Source organism: Pezoporus flaviventris, unplaced genomic scaffold, assembly GCF_033815535.1.
Source record: "Pezoporus flaviventris isolate CSIRO_AGI_PZ_B2104156 unplaced genomic scaffold, CSIRO_AGI_Pfla_v1 ptg000088l, whole genome shotgun sequence".
NCBI classification, from domain to species: Eukaryota; Metazoa; Chordata; class Aves; order Psittaciformes; family Psittacidae; genus Pezoporus; species Pezoporus flaviventris.
Genome location: NW_026892636.1, coordinates 133,707 through 155,587, shown reverse-complemented (window position 1 = coordinate 155,587; position 21,881 = coordinate 133,707). Strand labels below are relative to the sequence as shown.

At 50.0% G+C, this 21,881-nt stretch overlaps 1 protein-coding gene across 5 annotated transcripts in view; it reads left to right on the top strand.

The window, feature by feature from the left end:
- Positions 1-21,881, top strand: part of LOC133280764 (olfactory receptor 14C36-like) — a 781,395-nt gene that overhangs the window by 727,936 nt on the left and 31,578 nt on the right. The window contains exon 1 of one of the 5 annotated variants that reach the window (XM_061475694.1): positions 10,300-10,458. The exons of the other annotated variants lie outside the window; for them this stretch is intronic. The gene's annotated coding sequence lies outside the window, so the exon portion shown is untranslated. Of the gene's footprint in view, positions 1-10,299; positions 10,459-21,881 lie in introns of those variants that run through there. 5 annotated transcript variants of the gene reach the window in all.

Here is a 21,881-nt window from a genome sequence, read left to right as displayed (position 1 = left end):
ATCACCCAAGGCCTTGTCCAGCCTGGTCTTGAACACTGCTAGGGATGGAGCATTCACAACCTCCCTGGGCAACCCATTCCAGTGTCCCACCACCCTCACAGGAAAGAATTTCCTCCTTAGATCCAAACTAAACTTCTCCTGTTTAAGTTTTAACCCGTTACCCCTTGTCCTATCACTACAGTCCCTAACGAAGAGTCCCTCCACAGCATCCCTATAGGCCCCCTTCAGATACTGGAAGGCTGCTGTGCGGTCTCCACGCAGCCTTCTCTTCTCCAGGCTGAACAGCCCCAACTTTCTCAGCCTGTCTTCATACGGGAGGTGCTCCAGTCCCTGATCATCCTCGTGGCCTCCTCTGGACTTGTTCCAACAGTTCCATGTCCTTTTTATGTTGAGGACACAAGAACTGCACACAATGCTCCAGGTGAGGTCTCACAAGAGCAGAGTAGAGGAGCAGGGTCACCTCCTTCGACCTGCTGGTCATGCTCCTTTTGATGCAGCCCAGGATACGGTTGGCTTTCTGGGCTGCAAGCACACACAGCTGGCTCATGTTCATTTTCTCATCAAATAATAATAATGGGGTTCTATGAGGCTATGATGGGGCGCTATGAGGCAATAATGGGGTGTATGAGGCAATAATGGGGCTCTATGGGGCTATAATGGGCTCTATGAGACTATAATAAGGCCCTATGAGGCTATAATGGGGCTCTATGAGGCAATAATGGGTTTCTATGGGGTTATAATGGGCTGTATGATGCAAAAATGGTGCTCTATGGGGGTACAATGGGGCTCTATGGGGCTATAATGGGGTCTATGAGGCAATAATGGGGTTCTATGCGGCTATAGGGGTTCTATGAGGCAATAATGGGGTTCTATGGGGCTATAATGGGCTGTATGATGCAATAACGAAGTTCTATGGGGCTATAATGGGGGTGTATGATGCAATAATTGGACTCTATGAGGCAATAATGGGCACTATGGGGTTATAATGGGGCTCTATGAGGCAATAATGGGTCTCTAACCAATAATGGGGCTCTATGAGGCTATAATGGGGCTCTATGAGGCTATGATGGGACTCTGTGATGGGGCAATTATGGGGCTCTATGAGGTTATAATGGGGCTCTATGGGGCAATAATAGGGCTCTATGAGGCTGTAATAGGGTCTATCTATGAGGCAATAATGAAGCTCTATGAGGCTATGATGGGGCTATAATGGGGCTCTATGAGGCAATAATGAGGTTCTATGGGGCTAACATGGGCTGTATGATGCAATAATGGGGTTCTATGGGGCTATAATAGGGCTCTATGGAGCTATAATGGGTACTATGAGGCAACAATGGGGCTCCATGAGGCTATAATTTGGTCTATGAGGCAATAATGGGGCTCTATGAGGCTATAATGGGGTTCTATAGGGCTATAATGGGCTGTATGATGCAATAATGGGGTTCTATGGGGCTATAATGGGGCTCTATGAGGCTATAATGGGGTTCTATGGAGCTATAATGGAGCACTATAGGGCAATACTGGGGTCTATGAGGCTATAATGCGGTTTAGGAGTTAATAATGGGGTTTATGAGGTAATAATGGGGGTATATGAGTCAATAATGGGGTTCTATAGGGCTATAATGGGATGTATGATGCAATAATGGGGTTCTATGGGGCTATAATGGGGCTCTATGGGGCAATAATGGGGCTCTATGAGGCTATAATGGGGTTCTATGGGGCTATAATGGAGTTCCATGAGGCAATAATTGGGCTGCATGGGGCAATAGTGTTGTCTTTGAGGCAATAATGGGGCTCTATGGGGTTATACTGGGGTCTATGGGGCAATAATGGGGTTCTATGGGGCTATAATGGGCTGTATGATGCAATAATGTGGTTCTATGGGGCTATAATGGGGCTCTATGGGGAAATAATGGGGGTCTATGAGAATCTAATGGTGCTCAATGGGGCAATCATAGGGCTCTATGGCTATGCTGGGGTCTACGAGGCCATAATGGGGTTCTATGAGGCTATAATAGGGCTATAATGGGGCCCTATGAGGCAATAATGAGGTTCTATGGGGCTATAATGGGGCTCAATGGGGCTATAATGGGTCATTGTGAGGCAATAATGGGGCTCTATGGGGTTATATTGGGCTCTATGAGGCTATATGGGGGCTCTATGGGGCTATAGTGGGGTCTATGAGGCAGTAATGGGGTTCTATGGGGTTTTATTGGGGCTCTATGAGGAAATAAGAGGGCTCTATGAGGCAATAATGGGGCTCTATGGGACAATAATGGGGTTCTATGAGGCAATAATGGGGTCTATGAGGTAATAATGAGCCCCTATGAGGCAATAATGGGGCTCTATGTGGCAATAATGGCGTTCTAAGGGGCTATAATGGGGTTCTATGAGGCAATAATGAAGCTCTATTAGGGAATAATGGGGCTCTACGAGGCAATAATGGGGCTCTATGAGGCAATAATGTGCTTCTATGGGGGAATAATAGGGCTGTATGGGTCTATAATGGCCTGTATGATGCAGTAACGGGGTTCTATAGGGCTATAATTGTGCTCTATTGGGGTATAATGGGGCACTCTGGAGCAATAATGGATCTCTATGGGGCAATAATGGGGTTCTGTGGGGCTATAATGGGGGTCTATGAGGCAATAATGGGGTCTATGAGGCAATAATGAGGCTCTGAGGCAATAATGGGGCTGTATGGGGCTATAATGGGGCTCTATGAAGCAAAATGGGGCTATATGAGGCTATAATGCGGCACTATGAGGCAATAATGGGGCTCTATGGGACTATAATGGGGTCTATGAGGCTATAATGGGGATCTATGGTGCAAGAATGGGGTCTGTGAGGCTATAAGGGGGCTCTATGGGGATATTATGTGGTCTATGAGAAAATAATGGGGCTCTATGGGGTTACACTGGGTTCTATGCGGCAATAATGGGGCTCTATGCGGAAATTATGAGCCTCTATGAGGCAATAATGGGGCTCTATGTGGCAATAATGGGGTCTATGGGGCTATAATGGGGCTCTATGGGGCAATAATGCGGCTCTATGAGGATATAATGGGTCTATGAGGCAATAAGATCATTCAGTTCCAAGCCCCCTGCCGTGGGCAGGGACACCTCACACTAAACCATGCCACCCAAGGCCTCATCCGACCTGGCCTTGAACACTGCCAGGGATGGAGCATTCACAACCTCCCTGGGCAACCCATTCCAGTGCCTCACCACCCTCACAGGAAAGAATTTCCTCCTTAGATCCAATCTAAACTTCCCCTGTTTCAGTTTTAACCCGTTACCCCTTGTCCTGTCACTCCAGTCCCTAATGAAGAGTCCCTCCCCAGCATCCCTATAGGCCCCCTTCAGATACTGGAAGGCTGCTATGAGGTCTCCACGCAGCCTTCTCTTCTCTGCCCAACCTGTAGCTGTGCCTGGGATTGCTCCCACCCAGGTGTAGGACCTTGCACTTGGCATGGTTAAACTCCATGAGGTTGGCATCAGCCCACCTCACAAGCGTGTCGAGGTCCCTCTGGATGGCATTCCTTCCCTCCAGGGTATCAACCGAACCACACAGCTTGGTGTCATGGGCACACTTGCTGAGGGCGCACTCAATCCCACTGTCCATGGCAGCGACAAAGATGTTGAACAAGACCGGTCCCAACACCGATCCCTGAGGGACCCCACTCGTTGCTGGTCTCCAGCCGGACATTGAGCCATTGACCACAACTCTTTCCGTGCGGCCAACCAGCCAGTTCTTTATCCACCCAGTGGTCCATCCATCAAATTGATGTCTCTCCAATTTAGAGACAAGGATGTCGTGTGGGACGGTGTCGAACGCTTTGCACAAGTCCAGGTAGATGCCATCAACTGCTCTACCCCTGTCCATCAGTTCTGTAGCCCCATCATAGAAGGCCACCATATTGGTCAGGCAGGATGTCCCCTCAGTGAAGCCATGCTGGCTGTCACCAAGCACCTTGTTGATTTTCATGTGCCTTAGCATGACTTCCAGGAGAATCTGCTCCAAGATGTTGCCAGGCTCAGAGGTGAGACTGACTGCTCTGTCATTCCCTGGTCATCCATTTTCCCCTTCTTGAAAATAAATACAGGGCCAGAGCCTCAAAACAGACCCAAAACAAGACAAAAACAGCAAAATCAGCCACAAAACAGACCCAAAACAACCCCAAAAAAACCTGGTGCTGCTTCTCCTGTGGGATACAGGCTCAGAGCCCCAAAACAGACCCAAAACAGGCAAAAACAAGGCCAAACCACCCCAAAACCACCCCCAAATCACCTTCTCCTGCTTTTCCTATGGGATACAGGGTCAAAGCCCCCAAAAAGACCAAAACCAGGCCAAAACCAACCCAAAACACCCCAAAACCACCTTGTCCTGCTTCTTCAATGGGACACAGTGTCAGAGACCCAAAACAGGCCAAAACCAGGCCAAACCACCCTAAAACCACCCCAAAATCACCTTCTCCTGCTTCTCCTATGGGATACAGGGTCAAAGCCGCCAAAAAGACCCAAAACAGGCCAAAAACAACCCAAAACCACCTTGTCCTGCTTCTTCTAGGGGATACAGGGTAAGAGGCTCAAAACAGACCCAAAACAGGCCAAAAATGGGCCAAAACACCCAAAGCAAACCGCAAACCACCCCAAAACCACACCAAAACCACCTTCTCCTCCTTCTCTTACGGGATACAGGGTCAGAGCCCCAAAACAGGACAAAACCAGGAGAAAAGCAGGCCAAAACACCCCAAACAACCCCCAAAATGTGCCAAAACCACCCCAAAATCACCTTGTCCTGCTTCTCCTATGGGACACAAGTCAGAGGCCCAAAACTGGACAAAACCACCCCAAAACCACCTTGTCCTGTTTCCCCTGTGGGTCACAAGTTCAGAACCCCAAAACAGGCTCAAATAAGTACGAAAACAACCAAAAACTATTCAAAACCACCCCCAAAACAACCCCAAACCAGGCTAAAACCACCAAAAAAACACCTTGTCCTGCTTCTCCTGTGGGATACAGGCTCAGAGCCAACAAACAGACCCAAAACAGGCCAAAAAAGAGAAAAAAAACACACCAAAACACCCAAAACCACCCCTAAAACAGCCCAAGCCAACCCCGAAGCACCTGCTCGTGCTGCAGCTCTGCCTCATTCCAGAGCCTTGGATCATCTGGGAGCACGGGATCCCATTGGCATCACAGCTCCTGGTCCTTGGAAGCAGATCCTACGGGATCTGGATCCAGATCCGGATGCTCCACACATGGACACGGATCCAGGTCTGGATCCAGTTGTAGGGGGGAGCGTGGACACGGAATTCCATGGGGCTGGAAGAGCAGAACCGGGCTCCAGGAGGGGGGGCTCTGGGGTAGGGGGGAGAGACACCATTGCCCCTCATTGTCTCCATTGACCCTATTGGCCCCCATTACCCCCTTTGCCCTCCCCATTACCCCCATCGCCCCTGTTACCCCATTACCCCCCATTACCCATTACCCCCATTGCCACCCGTTACCCCCATCCCCAACTCACTTCCCACTGCTCCGCACTGGATCCAAAGATGGGGCTGGGGTTGCCCCGGTCCCGCCGCGCATCCGGTTGCGGCTCCCATTGAGGCTCCAGGGACCCCGGGTTCGAGCCCCGAGCTCCCGGGTTCGGGTCCCGGTGCCCCCGGAGCAGCGGCGAGAGCCGGGGGGGGGAAGCCCCGGTGCCCCCCCCTCACGGAGCAGCGCCCCCAGCACCGAGCGGCGCCGCTCCCGTAGCAGCACCGGGGCCCGGTGCAACAGCGCCCCCAAGCGGGCGGCCAGGACCCGCGCTATGGGGTGTTGGGGAGCGGGCACTGGGACCCCCAGGTTAGGGGGCTCCCCCTTTGTGGCCCCCAAGGTATGGGGCAGGCTCTGGGAGTCCCCTATGGAGCCACCCAAGTTATGGGGTGCCCCCTTTGTCCCCCCCAAGTAATGAAGCAGCGTCTGGGTTCCCCCTATGGAGCCCCTCTTTGTGACCCCTAAGGTATGGGGCAGGCTCTAGGTGTCTCCCTTTGTACCCCCCCCCCCCAGGTTATGAGGCACCCCCTTCGTGCCCCCAAGCTATGGGGCAGGGTCTGGGTCCCCACTTTGGAGCCCCCCATTGGTGCCCCCAAGTTATGGGGTGGGGTCTGAGGGTCCCCCTTTGTGACCTCTCCCAAGGTAGGGGGCTCCCCACCTGTGGAGCCCCCCAAGTTATGGGGCGGGGTCTGGGTCCCCCCTGTGGAGCCGCCCAAGTTATGGGGCACCCCCTCTGTGCCCCCCTCAAAGTTATGGGGCACCCCTATAGTGCGGGGGTGCCGAGGCCCCGCCCCACGTGACCCGAGGTGACCTGGAGGGCGAAGAGCCCGCGGGGGTGGGGCAGGAGGCGGTGCTGGGTGATGACCACGTGACGTGGAGGGGGGGAGGGGGCTGCGGGGGGCGCGCGCAGGGGCCAGGATCGGGCCCGGGCCCCGCCCCCTCCCCCGCCCGCCCCAGTTTGGTCCCGTCCAGTTCCCGCCAATTTCGCCCATCATGGCGGAGCTGGAGCTCCCCTCCGATCCCGACCTGCGCAGGTTGGAGCCCGCGGGACCCCCCAGTGGGGGCTTTTGGGGTCCGGGGGGGGTTGGGGTGCTCCTGACCCCCTCTCTTTGTCTCCCCCCCACCTCCAGGCTGTGCACGGGGCCCTGTGCCCCCATCCGGGAGTACATCATGGGCCACGTGCGGCACCCGCGGTGAGGGGGGCACCCCAACATCTGGGGGGAGGAACTGCAACATCTGGAGGGACCCCAAACCTCGGATCGGTCCCTAAAATACATGGGGGGGGGGGGGGCGGGAGTTCCTATAGGAATGTGAAGAAGATCAAAGGGAACCTGCTGTGGTATCCGCTGCACCCCAAAGTGGGGGGTGACACCCAAGCTCATTGGGGAGCCTCCAAAACCCCTCAGGACCCCCCCAGTCCCCTTTGCCTGTTAGGACCCCCCCAAAATTCCATTGGGATCCCAAGAACCCCCAGCACCCCCCAATTCCCCCTTGTGACCGCCCCCCCCCCCCCCCCTTCTCCCAGATCCATGCACAGGAGCCCAAATTCCTTTAGGACCCCTCCAAATCCCATTGGGATCCCCAGGAACCCCCAGTTCCCTCCCATGATCCTCCCCGACCCCCCCCCCAACCCTTCCTTTAACCCCCCCCAGTTTTCCTCCTTAACTCTGGGCTCAGGTACCAGCACCTCAAGGAGATTCAGGTTTGGATGGCGGGGTGGGGAGCGTTAGAGGGTTTTGGGGGGGCTCTGTGGGGTTTTGGGGGATCCCACAGGGACCAAAACACACCTCTGCACCTCAAAACCATCCCCCCTGCATCCGAAAACACCCCCTCTGCACTCCAAAACCATCCCCCCCTGCACCTCAAAACAACCCCCTGCATCCCAAACCGCCCCCCCTGCACCCCAAAACCATGCCCCCTGCACACCAAAACACAACCCCTGCACCCTAAAACCACCCCCATGCATCCCAGAAGCCCCACGGCACCCCAAAACAACCCCATGCACCCCAAAAGCACCCACTGTGCACCCCAAATCTACCCCACTGCACCCCAAAACAACCCTCTGCACCCCAAAAGCACCCACTGTGCACCCCAAAACAACCCCTCTGCACCCCAAAACCACCCTATGGATTCCCCCATGCACCCAAAACCCTCTCAAGGACCCCCCCTGAATGCATCCTGCAGCCCGGTTTTCCCCCTTGCAACCCAAAACTGCCCTGGGCCCTCCCCCATGATATTTTCCTCCCCACTCCTGAACCCCAGAACCCTTTAGGGACCCCCTCTATACTTTAAACCCCCCTGGGTTTTCTTCTGAAGTGGGTGCTGGGCTCATAGGGGTCCTTAAACCCCCCCCCCCCCACTCTCCCTAAACCCAGTGCTGAGACCTTTTGGGGTGGCCCCAACCCCTCCATGGTCCCTGCAGCCCTTTTGGGGTCCCCAAAATGGGATCTGGACCCCTTTGGGCACCCCAGACCCCCCTCAACGTTTGGCTTTGGGGCCCCCCTTGACACCAGGTTGATGCTGGAGGCCACGGGGCTCTCAGGGGCTCGGGGGGCCCAGATCCAGCAGGGCCCAGAGCTACGGGGCAGCCCCATGGACTCCCCAGAAGCTGCCCTGGGGCCACTGAGGAGGCAGCTGCAGGAGGGGAAGCAGCGGCTGGTGGGTGCCAACCGGGGAATGTGGGGATTTGGGGGGGGTCCTGATGGGCTTGGAGGGATCTGGGAAGTGGAATTTGATGGTTATGGGGAGGGGTTGGGGTCCCTAAAGGGTCCCAGCGCTGCTTTTTGGGAGGGATGAGGGATATCTGGGGGTCCTGGAGGGGGATTTTGGGTCTATAGGGGATGACATGGGGGAGTTTGGGGCTTTAGGGGGAATTTTGGGGGTTCAGCGGTGCTGGGCGGGGGAACTGGGGATTATGGATGGGTTTGGTGTTAAGGGAGAGGCTTGTGGGGAAATCTGGGGCGATATTTAAGGTGTTTGGGGGTCTTGGGGGGTATTTGGGTCCCTCCCATGGCTTTGGGGTCCCTCATTTCCTTGTGTCCCCCCCCTCCATCCCTTCCAGTCCCGTCGCTGGATCCAGCTCCGGGCTCTGGCCGCCTCCAATGGGAAGCTCCAGGCGCAGCTGCGCCCCCTGCAGGCCGAAGTGAGCAAAGAGGGGAAGGGGGGGCGTGGCCTCGCCCATTTGGCCACGCCCCTTTCAGGCCCTAGGGAGAAGGGCGGGGGCTGCTGGAAGCGCTGAGCATGCTGGACTAAAAGGACACAAATTAAGTAGGCCCTACATTAATAACATGTAAATAAGGAAGTAACGTGTAAATAAGGTCAGCCCTACATGAACTGCGTGTGGATAAAGCAGGTCCTACGCTAATTGCATATAAATAAGGGGGGGTAACGATGGTGGGATGAGAAATGGGGAGGGATGGAGAGAGAGGGGGAGAAATGGCAGGAATGTGGGGAATGGAGGTGGGAAAAAGGGGGAGGATGAATGGGGGGCATAAGGGGGGGAGGGGAGAAAATGGGGATGTGGTGGGGGAGGGGAAGAGGGGACAAATGAGGGGGAGGGGCGAGGAAAGGCCCCAAATTCAGCCCCATGGGCCGTAGCCTGGCAACATGCAGGAAGTGATACGCAGAGACCCCGTTGCTAGGCAACAAACCCGGAAGTGCGGAGAGCATCGCGGAACGGGGATGGGGAAAGGCCGAAACACGGGGGGGAGAGGGGGCCTCGATTTCCTGTGAAATCTTTATTTATTGGTTAAGTTTCCTTTTCATACATTCTTAAGGTGACCCCTCCCATCTCCCCTCCCCCCCCCCGCGCTATTTACATCGGTGTCAATAAGGCTTCGGATAGACACCCCCCCCATCCCCCCCTTTATCCTCCCCTCTCCCATCCCGGGTATAAAGAGGGGGGGAGGTGCCACCCCCCAACACCCCTGGGTGGGGCATGGGAGGTTGTGTCCATTAAGCACCCTCCCCCACACCCCTCGTTTTTGGGGTGCTGGGCGGGAGGTGAGGCCCATCCCCCCCCTTCCCCCACAGACAGCTCATCAACAGGCACTTAATGACCCTTCCCCACCCCCGTTTTTGGTTACATGAAGCCCCGAGGGAGGGGAGGGCTCTCCTCTGCACTGGTTACTGCAGGGCTCTCCCTCCTTAAAGAGCCCACGCTCACCGTGGGGGCCCCGTCACAATGGGCAAATCCACAGCGACCGCCACGGCTTTGGGATGGCGGCAGCATCGTGCCCATGGCCACTGGGCACCCAGGGGTGCTCCGGGAGTCGCTGTGGGGGGACCAGCCTCTGCCCAGCCGGCTCGGGGAGGTCCCTCACGGGCTGCTAATCCTCAGTGCCTTTGGTCCGGAGGTGGAGCATGCGAGGGGTCACAGCTCAACGTGGGCCATGGAACAGGGCGTCACGGCCACCTACGAGGAGTGGAGAGGGACCGACATTGGCACAGCAGAGAATCATGGAATCCCAGAGTGGGCTGGGCTGGGCTGGAAGGGACCTTAAAGCTCACCCAGCTCCAACCCCCAAAGGCACGGGCAGGGACACCTTCCACTAGAGCAGCTTGCTCCACGGCCCTGTGTCTCTGTGCACTCCCAGGGCATCCTGGGGATACCCCTAGAGAATCCCCGAGAATGCCTGCAGCACCTCCAGAGCACCCCATGGACCCAGTCAGAGCTCATGCATCACAATGACCTTGGGGACATGGAGACCACAGGGGTGGCTGATTCTGGAACTCCCCGTGTTCAGGTGTGTGAGGTCACAGAACCCCACGGAACCCTCCAGCAGAGGCACCGGGAGACGACAGCTGCCCCACGGAACACAAGCTACCGGTGGAGGAGGCAAAGAGCAGCTCCTCTGGTGGTTCCCCTCTTGGTGTCTCGGAGCCGGTGCCGCCTGTGGACACAGGAGCGTGGAAGGAGGTGGGTGGCGATGGCGATCTTGGGGTGCTGTAGGAGTTGCCAGAACACCTCAAGAGACTTCCCCAGAGTGGCTGCTTTGGACTCGGTGTGTGAGTTGGGCTGGCTGAGCCGGCAGCGGAGCGCTGCGGCTGCCGAGGGATGATCCTGGGATCTGCCCTCATTTCTTGTGGGGAGAGCAAGGGCCTGTGGGGATGGGCCAAGGGGGAACGATTTTAACGTGACAGAGAGGGGAGATTGAGATGAGATCTTAGAAGTTGTTCCCTGTGAGGGTGGTGGGACAGTGGCACAGGGTGCCCAGAGAAGCTGTGGCTGCCCCATGGCTGGCAGTGTTCAAGACAGAGCTGAAAATACCCTGACCCTTTCCTCGGTACATGGTTGAGTTGCTTTGGAGATAAATCTGACTTTACAGCTCTAACACCAAAAGGAACTTTTCCCCTTCACGTGCAGCAGACACACAGATCTCTTCTGTCACTGAAGAAACTATCTATGGGTATGAAAGGAAAGAGCACAGGAGGGAATTTTTAGTTCATTGTTGCTCTTCCTTGTAAAACCTGTAGGGCTCTAGCATCTTGTTCCGTATTTTCCATGGTAACTGAAATGTATTTGCGTTATTAAAGATAATATTTCATTCCCTCCTCACCTGTGTTCTGGGAGAAACAGCGGCAAGGGTCCCCCTCAATCCATCCTTCTCACAGAGCGGTGTGGTCACCCCTCGCCTCTGTGCCTCCAAACAGAGTAGTGCTGAATTCCAGTTATAAACTGAGGGAAAAGTTGGGTTGGTTTACTCAGTGGTTAAGAGTTTGTTTCAGGTGTTTAAGTCCCATGATTTACGCCAAGAGGTTTCTGCAGTACCGTAACTTGTCCAGCTGATTTCCATGCTCTACCATAGAGCCGAATGTTTAACAACAAACAGAATAGAATGGAAATGAGTGAAATTAGGGTAAGTTGTGAAATTGGACTTAAAGTTGCTGTTGGTGACCATCCAGACAGGGTATCCCACAGAGATGTTGATGTTGTCAGGTTGTTAGGGACATGTTAATGGCTGGACTCTATGTTCTCAAGCCTCTTTTCAAATGAAATGATTCTGTGATGCTGAGAAAAATTGATTTTTAGCCTTAGCTCTGTCTCTCATCAGAGAAATGACACTGCAGGAAGGCAGTGTGTCTGCCAGCTGAGGGAGGGAACATCAGGGTTTGCTTCAGGCTGTTTCACTTTTGGGTTGCTTTTTCCTCCCCCTCAGGAGAGTGATCCCCCTGGGATGGCATCTTTGCTGGTTTTGGGCTGGTTTGGGTGTATTTGGGCTGGTTTGGTCTGTTTTTGGGGTGCTGACGTGCCACCCCCCCAGTGCAAAGGGCCGTGGCCCTGTTCTCCCTCACGGAGCCAGTGCTGAGCCCCGACCCCCCCCTACCCCTGGAGAGGCTGCAGGGTGGCGCCCCCCCATCAGGTCCAGGGACCCCCCCTATATGGAGACCCCCCCCCATGTCCCCACATGTGGGTCTGGGACCCCCCCCAATATGGGGACACTCCAGTGCCCTCCCCCCCTTGCCCTTTGCCCCACCCCCACACCCCCCCCCCCAGCCGTGGACCTACCCCAGAAGGTGTCGCAGCTCGAGGCCAGGCTAAAGCAGCTCCACAGCAACCTCCAGAAGGTTCCATTTTGGGGGGGGTTGGGGTGATTTGGGGCTGTTTTGGGTTCTCACTGGGTGCCACCCATAGGAGAAACAGGACAAGGTGGTTTGGGGGTGGTTTGGGGGTGCTTTTGGGTGTTTTGGGGTGTTTTTCTGTTTTGGGGCTCCTACCCTGTATCTCATACGAGAAGCAGGATAAGGTGGTTTTGGGGTGGTTTTGTCCTGTTTTCGGGTTTTTTTTTGGGCTCTGACCCTGTATCCCATAGGAGAAGCACCACAAGGTGGTTTTGGGTTGTTTTGGGGGTGTTTTGGTTCTGGTTTTGGGGTATTTTGGGTTGTTTTTTTTTGCCTGTTTTGAGGCTCTTTTGGGGCTCTGACCCTATATCCCACAGGAGAAGCAGGACAAGGTGGTTTTGGGTTGGTTTTGTCCTGTTTTGGGGGTGTTTTGACGCTGGTTTTGGGTGGTTTTATCCTGTTTTTGTCCTGTTTTTGTCCTGTTTGGGGGTGTTTTGGGGCTCTGACCCTGTATCATGTAAGAGAAGCAGGACAAGATGATTTTTGGGTGCTTTTAACCTGTTTTGGGGGTTGGTTTGTGTCTTTTGGCCTAGTTTTGGCCTGGTTTTGGCCTGGTTTGGGGCTGTTTTTGTCATGTTTTTTGGCTCTGACCCTAGATCCCATAGCAGAAGCAGGACAAGGTGGTTTTGGGCTGGATTTGGGGGTGGTTTTGTTTTTTTTTTCCTGTTTTGGGTCTGTTTTGGGGCTCTGACCCTTTATGAAAGAGAAGTAGGACAAGGTGGTTTTGCGGTAATTTTCACCTGTTTTTGGGGTGCTTTGGGGCTGTTTTGGGGCTATGACCCCGTATCCTATAGGAGAAGCAGGACAAGGGGGTTTGGGGCATGTTTTGTGGCTGGTTTTGGGTGTTTTGGTGTGTTTTTTGTCCTGTCCTGGTCTGTTTTGGGACTCTGACCCTATATCCCACAGGAGAAGCAGGACAAGGTGGTTTTGGGGTGATTTTGGATGTTTTGTTGTTCTTTTCTCCTGTTTTGGGTCTGTTTTGGGGCTCTGATGCTGTATCCCATAGGAGAAGTAGGACAAGGTAGTTTTGGGCTGGTTTTTGGGTTGTCTTGGGGGTGTTTTTGTTCTGTTTTTGGGCTCTGACCCTGTATCCCCTAGGAGAAGCAGGACAGGGTGGTTTTGGGGTCATTCTGGGGTGTTTTTTGGGTGTTTTTGTCCTATTTTTGGGTTGTTTTCGGGCTGGTTTTGGTCTCTGACCTGTGTCCCATAGGAGAAGCAAGACAAGGTGATTTTGGGGTGGTTTTGGCCTGTTTTGGGGCTGTTTTGGGGCTCTGACCCTGTGTCCCATAGGAGAAGCAGGACAAGGTGGTTTTGCGGTGGTTTCTGTGGTGTTTTTGTCCTGTTTTGGGTCTGTGTTGAGGCTCTGACCCTGTATCCCACAGGAGAAGTGGGTCAAGGTGGTTTTGGAGTGGTTTTGGGTGTTCTTTTTTCCTGTTTTGGGGCTCTGATGCTGTATCCCATAGGAGAAGCAGGACAAGGTGGTTTTGGGGTGGTTTTGAGTTGTTTTGGGCGTTTCGAGTTGGTTTTTCGTTGTTTTTGGCCTGTTTTCGGTCTGTTTTGCGGCCTGACCCTGTATCCCATAGGAGAAGCAGGACAAGGTGGTTTTGTGCTGTTTTTTGGGGTGTTTTGGGTTGGTTTTGTTCTGACTCTGTTTCGGGGCTCGGAACCTGTATCTCACAGGAGAAGCAGGAGAAGGTGATTTTGGGGTGGTTTTGGCCTGTTTTGGACCTGGTTTTGTTTTGTTTTGGGGCTCTGACCCTGTATCCCATAGCAGAAGCAGGACAAGGTGGTTTGGGGCTGGGTTTTAGGGTGGTTTTGATTGTTTTTGGCCTGTTTTAGGTCTGTTTTGGGGCTCTGACCCTGTATCCCACAGGAGAAGGTGATTTTTGTGTGGTTTTAGGGTGGTTTGGGGGTAGTTTTGAATGGTTTTGGGGTTTTTTGGTCCTGTTTTAGGGCTGTTTTGAGGTTCTGACAGTGTGTCCTGTAGGAGAAGCAGGAAAATGTGACAGGGTAGTGTTGGGGGTCTTTTGGCCTTTGTTTGTCCTGTTTTGGGGCTGTTTTGGGGCTCTGACCCTGTATCCTATAGGAGAATTAGGACAAGGTGATTTTGGGGTGGTTTTGGCCTGTTTTGGAGTTTGCTTTGTGTGTTTTGGGCTGGTTTTCGCCTGTTTTTGGCGTTTTTAGGGGCTGGTTTGGGTCTGTTTGGGGACTCTGACCCTGTATCTCATAGGAGAAGCAGGACAAGGTAGTTTTGGGCTGTGTTTTGGGGTGTTTTGGGTTGTTTTTGGCCTGTTTTGTGTGTGTTTTGGGGCTCTGACCCCGTATCTCACAGGAGAAGCAGCAGCAGATGATTCTGGGCTGTGTTTTGGGGTGTTTTGGGTTTGTTTTGGCCTGTTTTGGGTCTTTTTTGTAGCTCTGACCCTGTATCCCATAGGAGAAGCAGGACAAGGTGGTTTTGGGGTGTTTTGGGTTGGTTTTGGCCTTTTTTGGGGGCTGTTTTGGGGCTCTGACCCTGTATCCTGCAGGAGAAGGGTATTTTGGTGTGGTTTTAGGGTGGTTTAGGGGTGGTTTTGAATGGTTTTCTTTTTTTTTTATCCTGTTTTAGGGCTGTTTTGGGGTTCTGACCCTGTGTCCCATAGGTGAAGCAGGAAAATGTGATCTTAGGGTAGTTTTGGGGGTGTTTTGGGTTGTTTTTGGCCTGTTTTGGGTCTGTTTCAGGGCTCTGATCCTGTATCTCACAGGAGAAGTAGAAGAAGGTGATTTTAGGGTGGTTTTGGGGTTTGCTTTGTGTGTTTTGGCCTGGTTTTCTCCAGTTTTTGGCCTTTTGGGGGGCTGTTTTGGGTCTGTTTTGGGGTTCTGAACCTGTATCCCAAAGGAGAAGCAGGACAAGGTGGTTTTGGGGTGATTTTGTCCTGTTTTGGGGTCTGTTCTGGGGCTCTGACCCTGTATCCTATAGCAGAAGCAGGACAAGGTGGTTTGGCACTTGGTTTTGGGGTGTTTTGGGTTGTTTTTGGCCTGTTTTGGATCTGTTTTGGGGGACTGACCCTGTATCTCACAGGAGAAGCAGGACAAGGTGATTTTGGTCTGGGTTTTGGGGTGTTTTGGGTTGTTTTTGGCCTTTTTTGGGGTCTTTTTGGGGGCTCTGACCCTGTATCCCATAGGAGAAGCAGGACAAGGTGGTTTGGGCTGGGTTTTGGTGTGGTTTGTTTTTTTTTCTGTTTTGGGGCTATTTTGGGGCTCTGCCGCTTTATTCCACAGGAGAAGCAGGAGAAGGTGATTTTGTGGTGGTTTTAGGGTGGTTTAGGGGTGGTTTTGAATGGTTTGGTTTTTTTTTTTGTCCTGTTTTATGGTGGTTTTGGGGTTCTGACCCTGTGTCCCACAGGGGAAGCAAGAAAATGTGACCTTAGTGTTAGCATGAGAACAAACACATAACCACCGGGATGGTTATATGAGGTGATTTATTGCAGCGCTGGGAAACCAGGGGTACGCACCCAAATCTGGTTCCAACCTCGTCGCATCGCGTTCGCAATTTATACACGTTTAACACAGATTACAACATTAGCTAATGCATATGCATTAAGGATTGCCACATCAGGAATGTTACGACATCAGCCTCTTCTACGCTTGCGCAGCCCCCTCTGGTGTCGCCTGGTGGTCGTTCCGATGAAGGAAGGAGTCTTCCTCAGATGAAGTAAGAGGTCTTCCTCAGGTTGTCCTCTTTACGTTTTCCTTACTTGGATATATCCCAACCCTTGTGTGGACGCTAGCATTTTCTTATCAGCTTCTGGTATGCTCTTCTGGCTACCTTATGCATAGGTTCTACTTGGGTATAGTCTCCAGTACATGCCTTTTTAATTCACCCATACGCATAGGTTCTACTTGGGTATAGTCTCCAGTACATGCGTTTCTAATGCACCCATACACATAGGTTCTACTTGGTTATAGTCTCCAGTACATGCCTTTCTAAATCCACCCATACACATAGGTTTTTGCTACTATCATTGCAACACTGGTTACAGAACAGCCGTGACACAAAATTGCAAAGTTACAACATTTTCTAATATACAAAATCCCAATATACAAAACCCCAATACAAAACCCCACTATTGATTTATAAATTTCTCAAACATAATCATTTCTACTATTTTATATAATTGTTTTATCATAAAGGCTTTGCCCTTTTCCAACATTTCCCCCCATTGAAAATACTTCACTTAAGTAAGTAGTTTCATTCTCTTAGGTAGCTGTTTCCTGATAATTAGGAGGAGGTGTCAGATATTTTGAGTGGTCTCTGGTCACTGCTCCTGTAATTCGATGCGTCCATGCACTGTTTCGGGCTGTTTCTTTTCGGATGCAAAGATACATTAGATAGATCATCAGAAACACAATCAGCATCATGATTACATTCTGCACGAGGGAACGGCCCACCCCGTGAGGTGAAGGCCCAAATCATCAAAAAGCGCCCCGATCCAATTTTGTTCAATATATTCTTTTTCCTTTTCTGCTTCTTGTTCAATTTTGGTCAGTTGAGAAATACTGTATTCTACGTCTGCAGTTACATTAGGAATATGAATACAACAGTGGTCTATTCTGTCTTTTAAATATTCACAAACACCATGTTCTTTAATCAGTAACATGTCCAATGCCATTCTGTTCTGCAAGGTCATCTTAGTTGCTGCTTGCAGTTGCAAATTTATATCTCTGAATCCCTTCCTTGTTATTCTGGCTAATCTTTCTGTTTGACCAATCAGATCATAAATCATTTCCCTGTTTCGGTAGGTTGCTACCTGGGCAAATAGGGATTCTAGGGCCCATCCTACTTTGGTACCTGTGGAGGGTTCCTGCCAAGTATCTTCATCGTCTACACTCCTTTTTGTTCAAATTTGTAAAGTTTCCAATTTGCCTCTGAACGGTGACTTCTTCCATATTGGACAGAGTGTGGGTAACCCTAAAGTGATTTCTCTAACTGGACCTTCCATTGATAGGTGAGTAGTCCAGGTTCCATCGCTAATTGCCCATACCAAATGTCCCATACTGTGTACTGTCGAATACCTACAGTTTACTAGATATGGGGCCTTGATTATTTCTCCTCCAACTTTCAGTCCTCGGCATGCACATCCTGCCATCAAAGCAGTTCTAACGGGGCATTGTAATTGTTTCAGGATTGGTATCACAATCCAGAACCTTAGTACAATTCCACCAGGGGACACTCTCAGTCCTGTTTCGACTGGCTCTATATGAGCTCATGTCCTCTGTTAGGCTTTGTTTTCCGGTCCATCTTAAACACCAAGGCGTCTCTCCTCCATATTGAAATTTTTGCAGGATACCTACTGACCAAATTGTATCCCAAGTTTCCTGTGAGTTATTTTTCTCTTGGCACTCCCATGTCTTTTCTCTTATTTGTTGAATTATTTTAATTTCTTTATCATAAATGCATTTTCCAATTCCTTCTTCTTAGGTAGTGAATTGGGTGTTTAATTTCTCTTTGCACAATGATTCTGTTATAGAGGCACCTAGAACTCCTTCCTTTTGATATTCTGTCACTGTCACATTCTTTATTGTTTCTTTTTCCTGACAGGCCACTGTTTTATTGGTTTCTGGAAGTGGTAATGTTATTATTTCCCATTCAATTGGTTCTCCTGCTGCTTTGGGTATCGGCAAACATGCTGTTATTCTGCTCGTGTTTTTCATTTTTGAGAAATCCTCAATCAGACCTATCATTAAATTTTCCTCAGGATTTCGACGGTATGATTGGATTATCTGTGCTGGATTCACTGATCTTTTAGTCCTTTTTCCCATAACTTCAATTTTGCTGTGGCCAATTGCAGATTCAGTCCTATAAGACCATTTACCTTTTCCCAAACTACCTTTATTAGTGTTGGTCTTATTGGAATGGTTTCTGTGAACTTGCAGGTCAGAATGGCATCTTGTTTTAAGTTTTGTCAAAACATTTTTCTGAGGAATTCCTAGGATAAGAATAGATACCAGCTGTGTTAGTGACCAAATGACAATCAAAGTTTTGTAACAGAACCCAGACATCTTATTTACATTTCAGCTTTAGTCTCGTAGGGCCTAGTATCTGTGTTTCCCAAACCTTTGGAACTTTCTTTACTCGTGTATAATGTATCCAAGAATCCACCCCTTCTACCTTTACTGCTGTAAACGTAGTTAGCAGTACTTGGTACGGTCCGTCTCAGTGTTCTTTTAATGGTTCTTCGTTCCAGTTCCGGACGTATGCTTGGTCTCCTGGTTGGATGTCATGTGCTGGATTTTCCAGGGACAGTGGCCTATTCCACACCAGAGTGCTCCGCAGTCGAGTTAAGGTTCTACCGAGAGACAGCACGTAATTATAAACATCCTGATTCCCTTTAATAGGGGTATTAGGGTTGGGTTCCGGCGCTTCATACGGGTTTCCATAGAGGATCTCATAGAGGCTTACTGACATTTTGCTTCTGGGTTTTACTCTGATTCTTAGCAGAGCTATAGGTAATGCTTGTGGCCATTTTATTTTAGCCTCCTGACATATTTTACTGATCTGTCTCTTTATTGTCTGATTCATCTTTTCTACCTGTCCACTAGACTGGGGCCTCCAAGGAGTGTGTAAGTTCCATGATATTCCTAATAGTTTACTAACTTCTTGTACTGTGGTTGCAATAAAATGTGGACCCCTATCTGATGATATCCCTAAAGGGACTCCAAATCGTGGAATGATTTCTTTAAGCAACCACTTCACCACTTCTTTTGCGTGATAGGTGCGACGGGGAAAGGCCTCCGGCCATCCAGAAAAAGTGTCAACCCCTACTAACAGATATTTGTATCCCTGTACCTTCGGTAGTTCCGCAAAATCAACCTGCCAATAATCTCCTGGTTCCATTCCTACTCTAATTCTTCCCATTTCAACTTGTCTTTTTACGACTGGATTGTTTTTCAAACAAATTTCACATTTCGATCCCACTGCTTTTGCCATAGTTAACATCTGTGTGGAAATTATTCCTCGTTTTAAATAAGTTACCAATGCTTCTGCACCCCAATGACATTTCTGATGTTCAGTTTGTAGAATTTTCCGCATTATTGTCGGTGGCACTATTACTTGTCCTGTTGTTGTTACATACCACCCTTCAGAGTTCTTTTGGGCTTTTAAGAGTCCTGCTAACTTTTCATCTTCTTTTGAATAGTTTGGACTTTATGGAAGATAGGTGTGGAGCGGGCTTACCTTCAGAGGTATCAAAGCCATCATGTTCCATACCCTCCGGGCTATTTGTCGGGCCGTCCGATCTGCCGATGTATTTCCTTCAGATATCTTTGAAGTTCCTCCTTGATGCGCCTTGTAATGCATGATGGCTACCTGTTTAGGTCTTTGCACAGCAATTATTAATTCTAACATTTCCTTTTGATACTTTATGTTAGTCCCTTGTGAGGATAAAAGTCCCCGTCCTTTCCATAATGCTCCATGAATGTGTACCACACCAAATGCATATTTTGAGTCTGTCCATAGATTTACCTTTTTGTCATTGCTCAGTTCCAACGCTCTCGTGAGAGCTATTAATTCTGCCCATTGGGCCGATGTTCCAGGAGGCAGTGCTTTGGCTCCGACTACCTCTTGTTGTGTTTTCACAGCATACCCTGCATATCGTGTCCCATTCTCCACAAAACTGCTTCCATCTGTGAAGAGTTCCCAGTCTGGTCGTTCAAGAGGTACATCCTTTAAGTCCGTTCTGGTTGCATATGTATGTTCGATGACTTCTATGCAGTCATGTTCAAGAGTTCCTTCTTCTAGGTCAGTTCCTAGAAAAGCTGCTGGGTTTAGCAGATTAGTAGTTCTCAAGTTTATATCATCCTGTTCCATTAGGATTGCCTGATATTTCATCATCCGGCTAGGGGACAACCAATGCCCCCCTTTTTGTTCTAGAACAGTGGTTACCGTATGTGGCACAAACACATCGATATGTTTTCCCAAAGTTAATTTCCTAGCTTCTTGGATCAAAATGACAGCTGCTGCTACTGCCCTCAAGCATGAGGGCCATCCTGCACTCACCGGATCCAGTTGTTTTGAGAAATATCCCACCGGTCTTTTCCAGCTTCCGAGTTTCTGAGTTAATACTCCCATTGCCAACCTCTGTCTTTCGTGGACAAACAATTGAAACCCTTTTGTCAAATCTGGGAGTCCCAATGCCGGTGATTTTGTTAACGCCTCCTTCAGATTTTTGAAGGCCTCTTTCTGTGGTTTGTCCCAAACAAAGGCATGTGATTTTTGGGCTTCATACAGGGGTTTGGCAGTAAGTCCATAGTCCATTATCCATAATCTGCACCACCCTGTCATGCCCAAAAATATTCTTAGTTCATGCAAGTTTCGTGGTTCTGGGATAGCACAGATTGCCTCTATGCAATTTATTCCCAGTTTTCGCTGCCCTTGTGAAATCTCACATCCCAGATACAGCACAGTCATGCATGTAATGTGTGCCTTTTGAGACTTTATAACCATTCAAGCCTAGCTGATTCAGAATTTCAATTGTCACCTTTATGCACAGGGACCTTTGTTCTGTTGCAATAAAAATGTCATCTACATATTGTAACAAAAGGTATTGTGATCTTGGTACCTGTATTTCTCCTTGGGTGGTCCATGCTTCCAATTCCTTGGCCAATTGGTTTCCAGATAGGGTCGGACTGTTCTTGAATCCTTGTGGAAGTCTGGTCCATGTCAATTGTGTTTTCCGTCCATTCTGTGGATTTTCCCATTCAAATGCAAACAGTTTCCTGCTATTTTTATCAAGAGGAATGCAGAAGAAGACATCCTTTAAATCAATTACTGTAAACCATTTATATTTTTCCTTCACAGATGTTAGCAATGTATAAGGGTTTGCCACCACCGGGTGGATGTCTTTTGTTATTTCATTTATTGCCCTCAAGTCTTGTACTTATCTATACTCACAGTTTGGTTTCTTTACCGGGAAAATTGGCATGTTATATTCTGATTCACATTCTTCTAAAATTTGGTATTTTAAAAATGTCTCAATTGTTTTTATAATTCCATATCTTGCTTCTAGTTTTAATGGATATTGTTTAATCCTTACTGGTTTAGCTCTGTCTTTTAATTCTACTACTATCGGCTGAGCTGCTTTTGATTTTCCCGGGATTTTGGTTTCCCAAACTGTCGGTATTACAGCCTGTTCCACTTCTTTTGGAATTTGTGGAATAGGTTTGTCTTTGAGAACTAGAATCTGTCCTGCTTTGGATTCAGGGATTTGCATTATCAATTCGCTGTTTTCAAAAGCAATTGTAGCATCCAATTTACTTAATAAGTCCCGTCCCAATAGAGGAATGGGACATTCAGGCACATATAAAAATTCATGTGTCAATTCTTTTCCTCTAAATCGTAAGTCTAGGGGTTGCAGGGGTTCTTTCCCTGTGGCTCCCACAATTGTCATTGTTTTCTTTCCTATTCTTCCGCGCAAATCATTTAAAACTGAATAAGTGGCCCCTGTGTCTATTAAAAATTTTACTTCTTACTCTCACTCTCCTAATTGGATTTTTACAAGGGGCTCCTTATTTTCTACTCGGCCTAGTCAGCTCTGATTATCAAATTTCCCCAACACCATTGTTTTAGCTATGTCAGATCCTGCAAAAGGATTTCTTGGAGACATGAACTGCCCCCCCCGGATGGACATTCATTTTTCCAATGTCCTTCCTGCTTGCAAAGTGCACATTGATTATATCCTATTC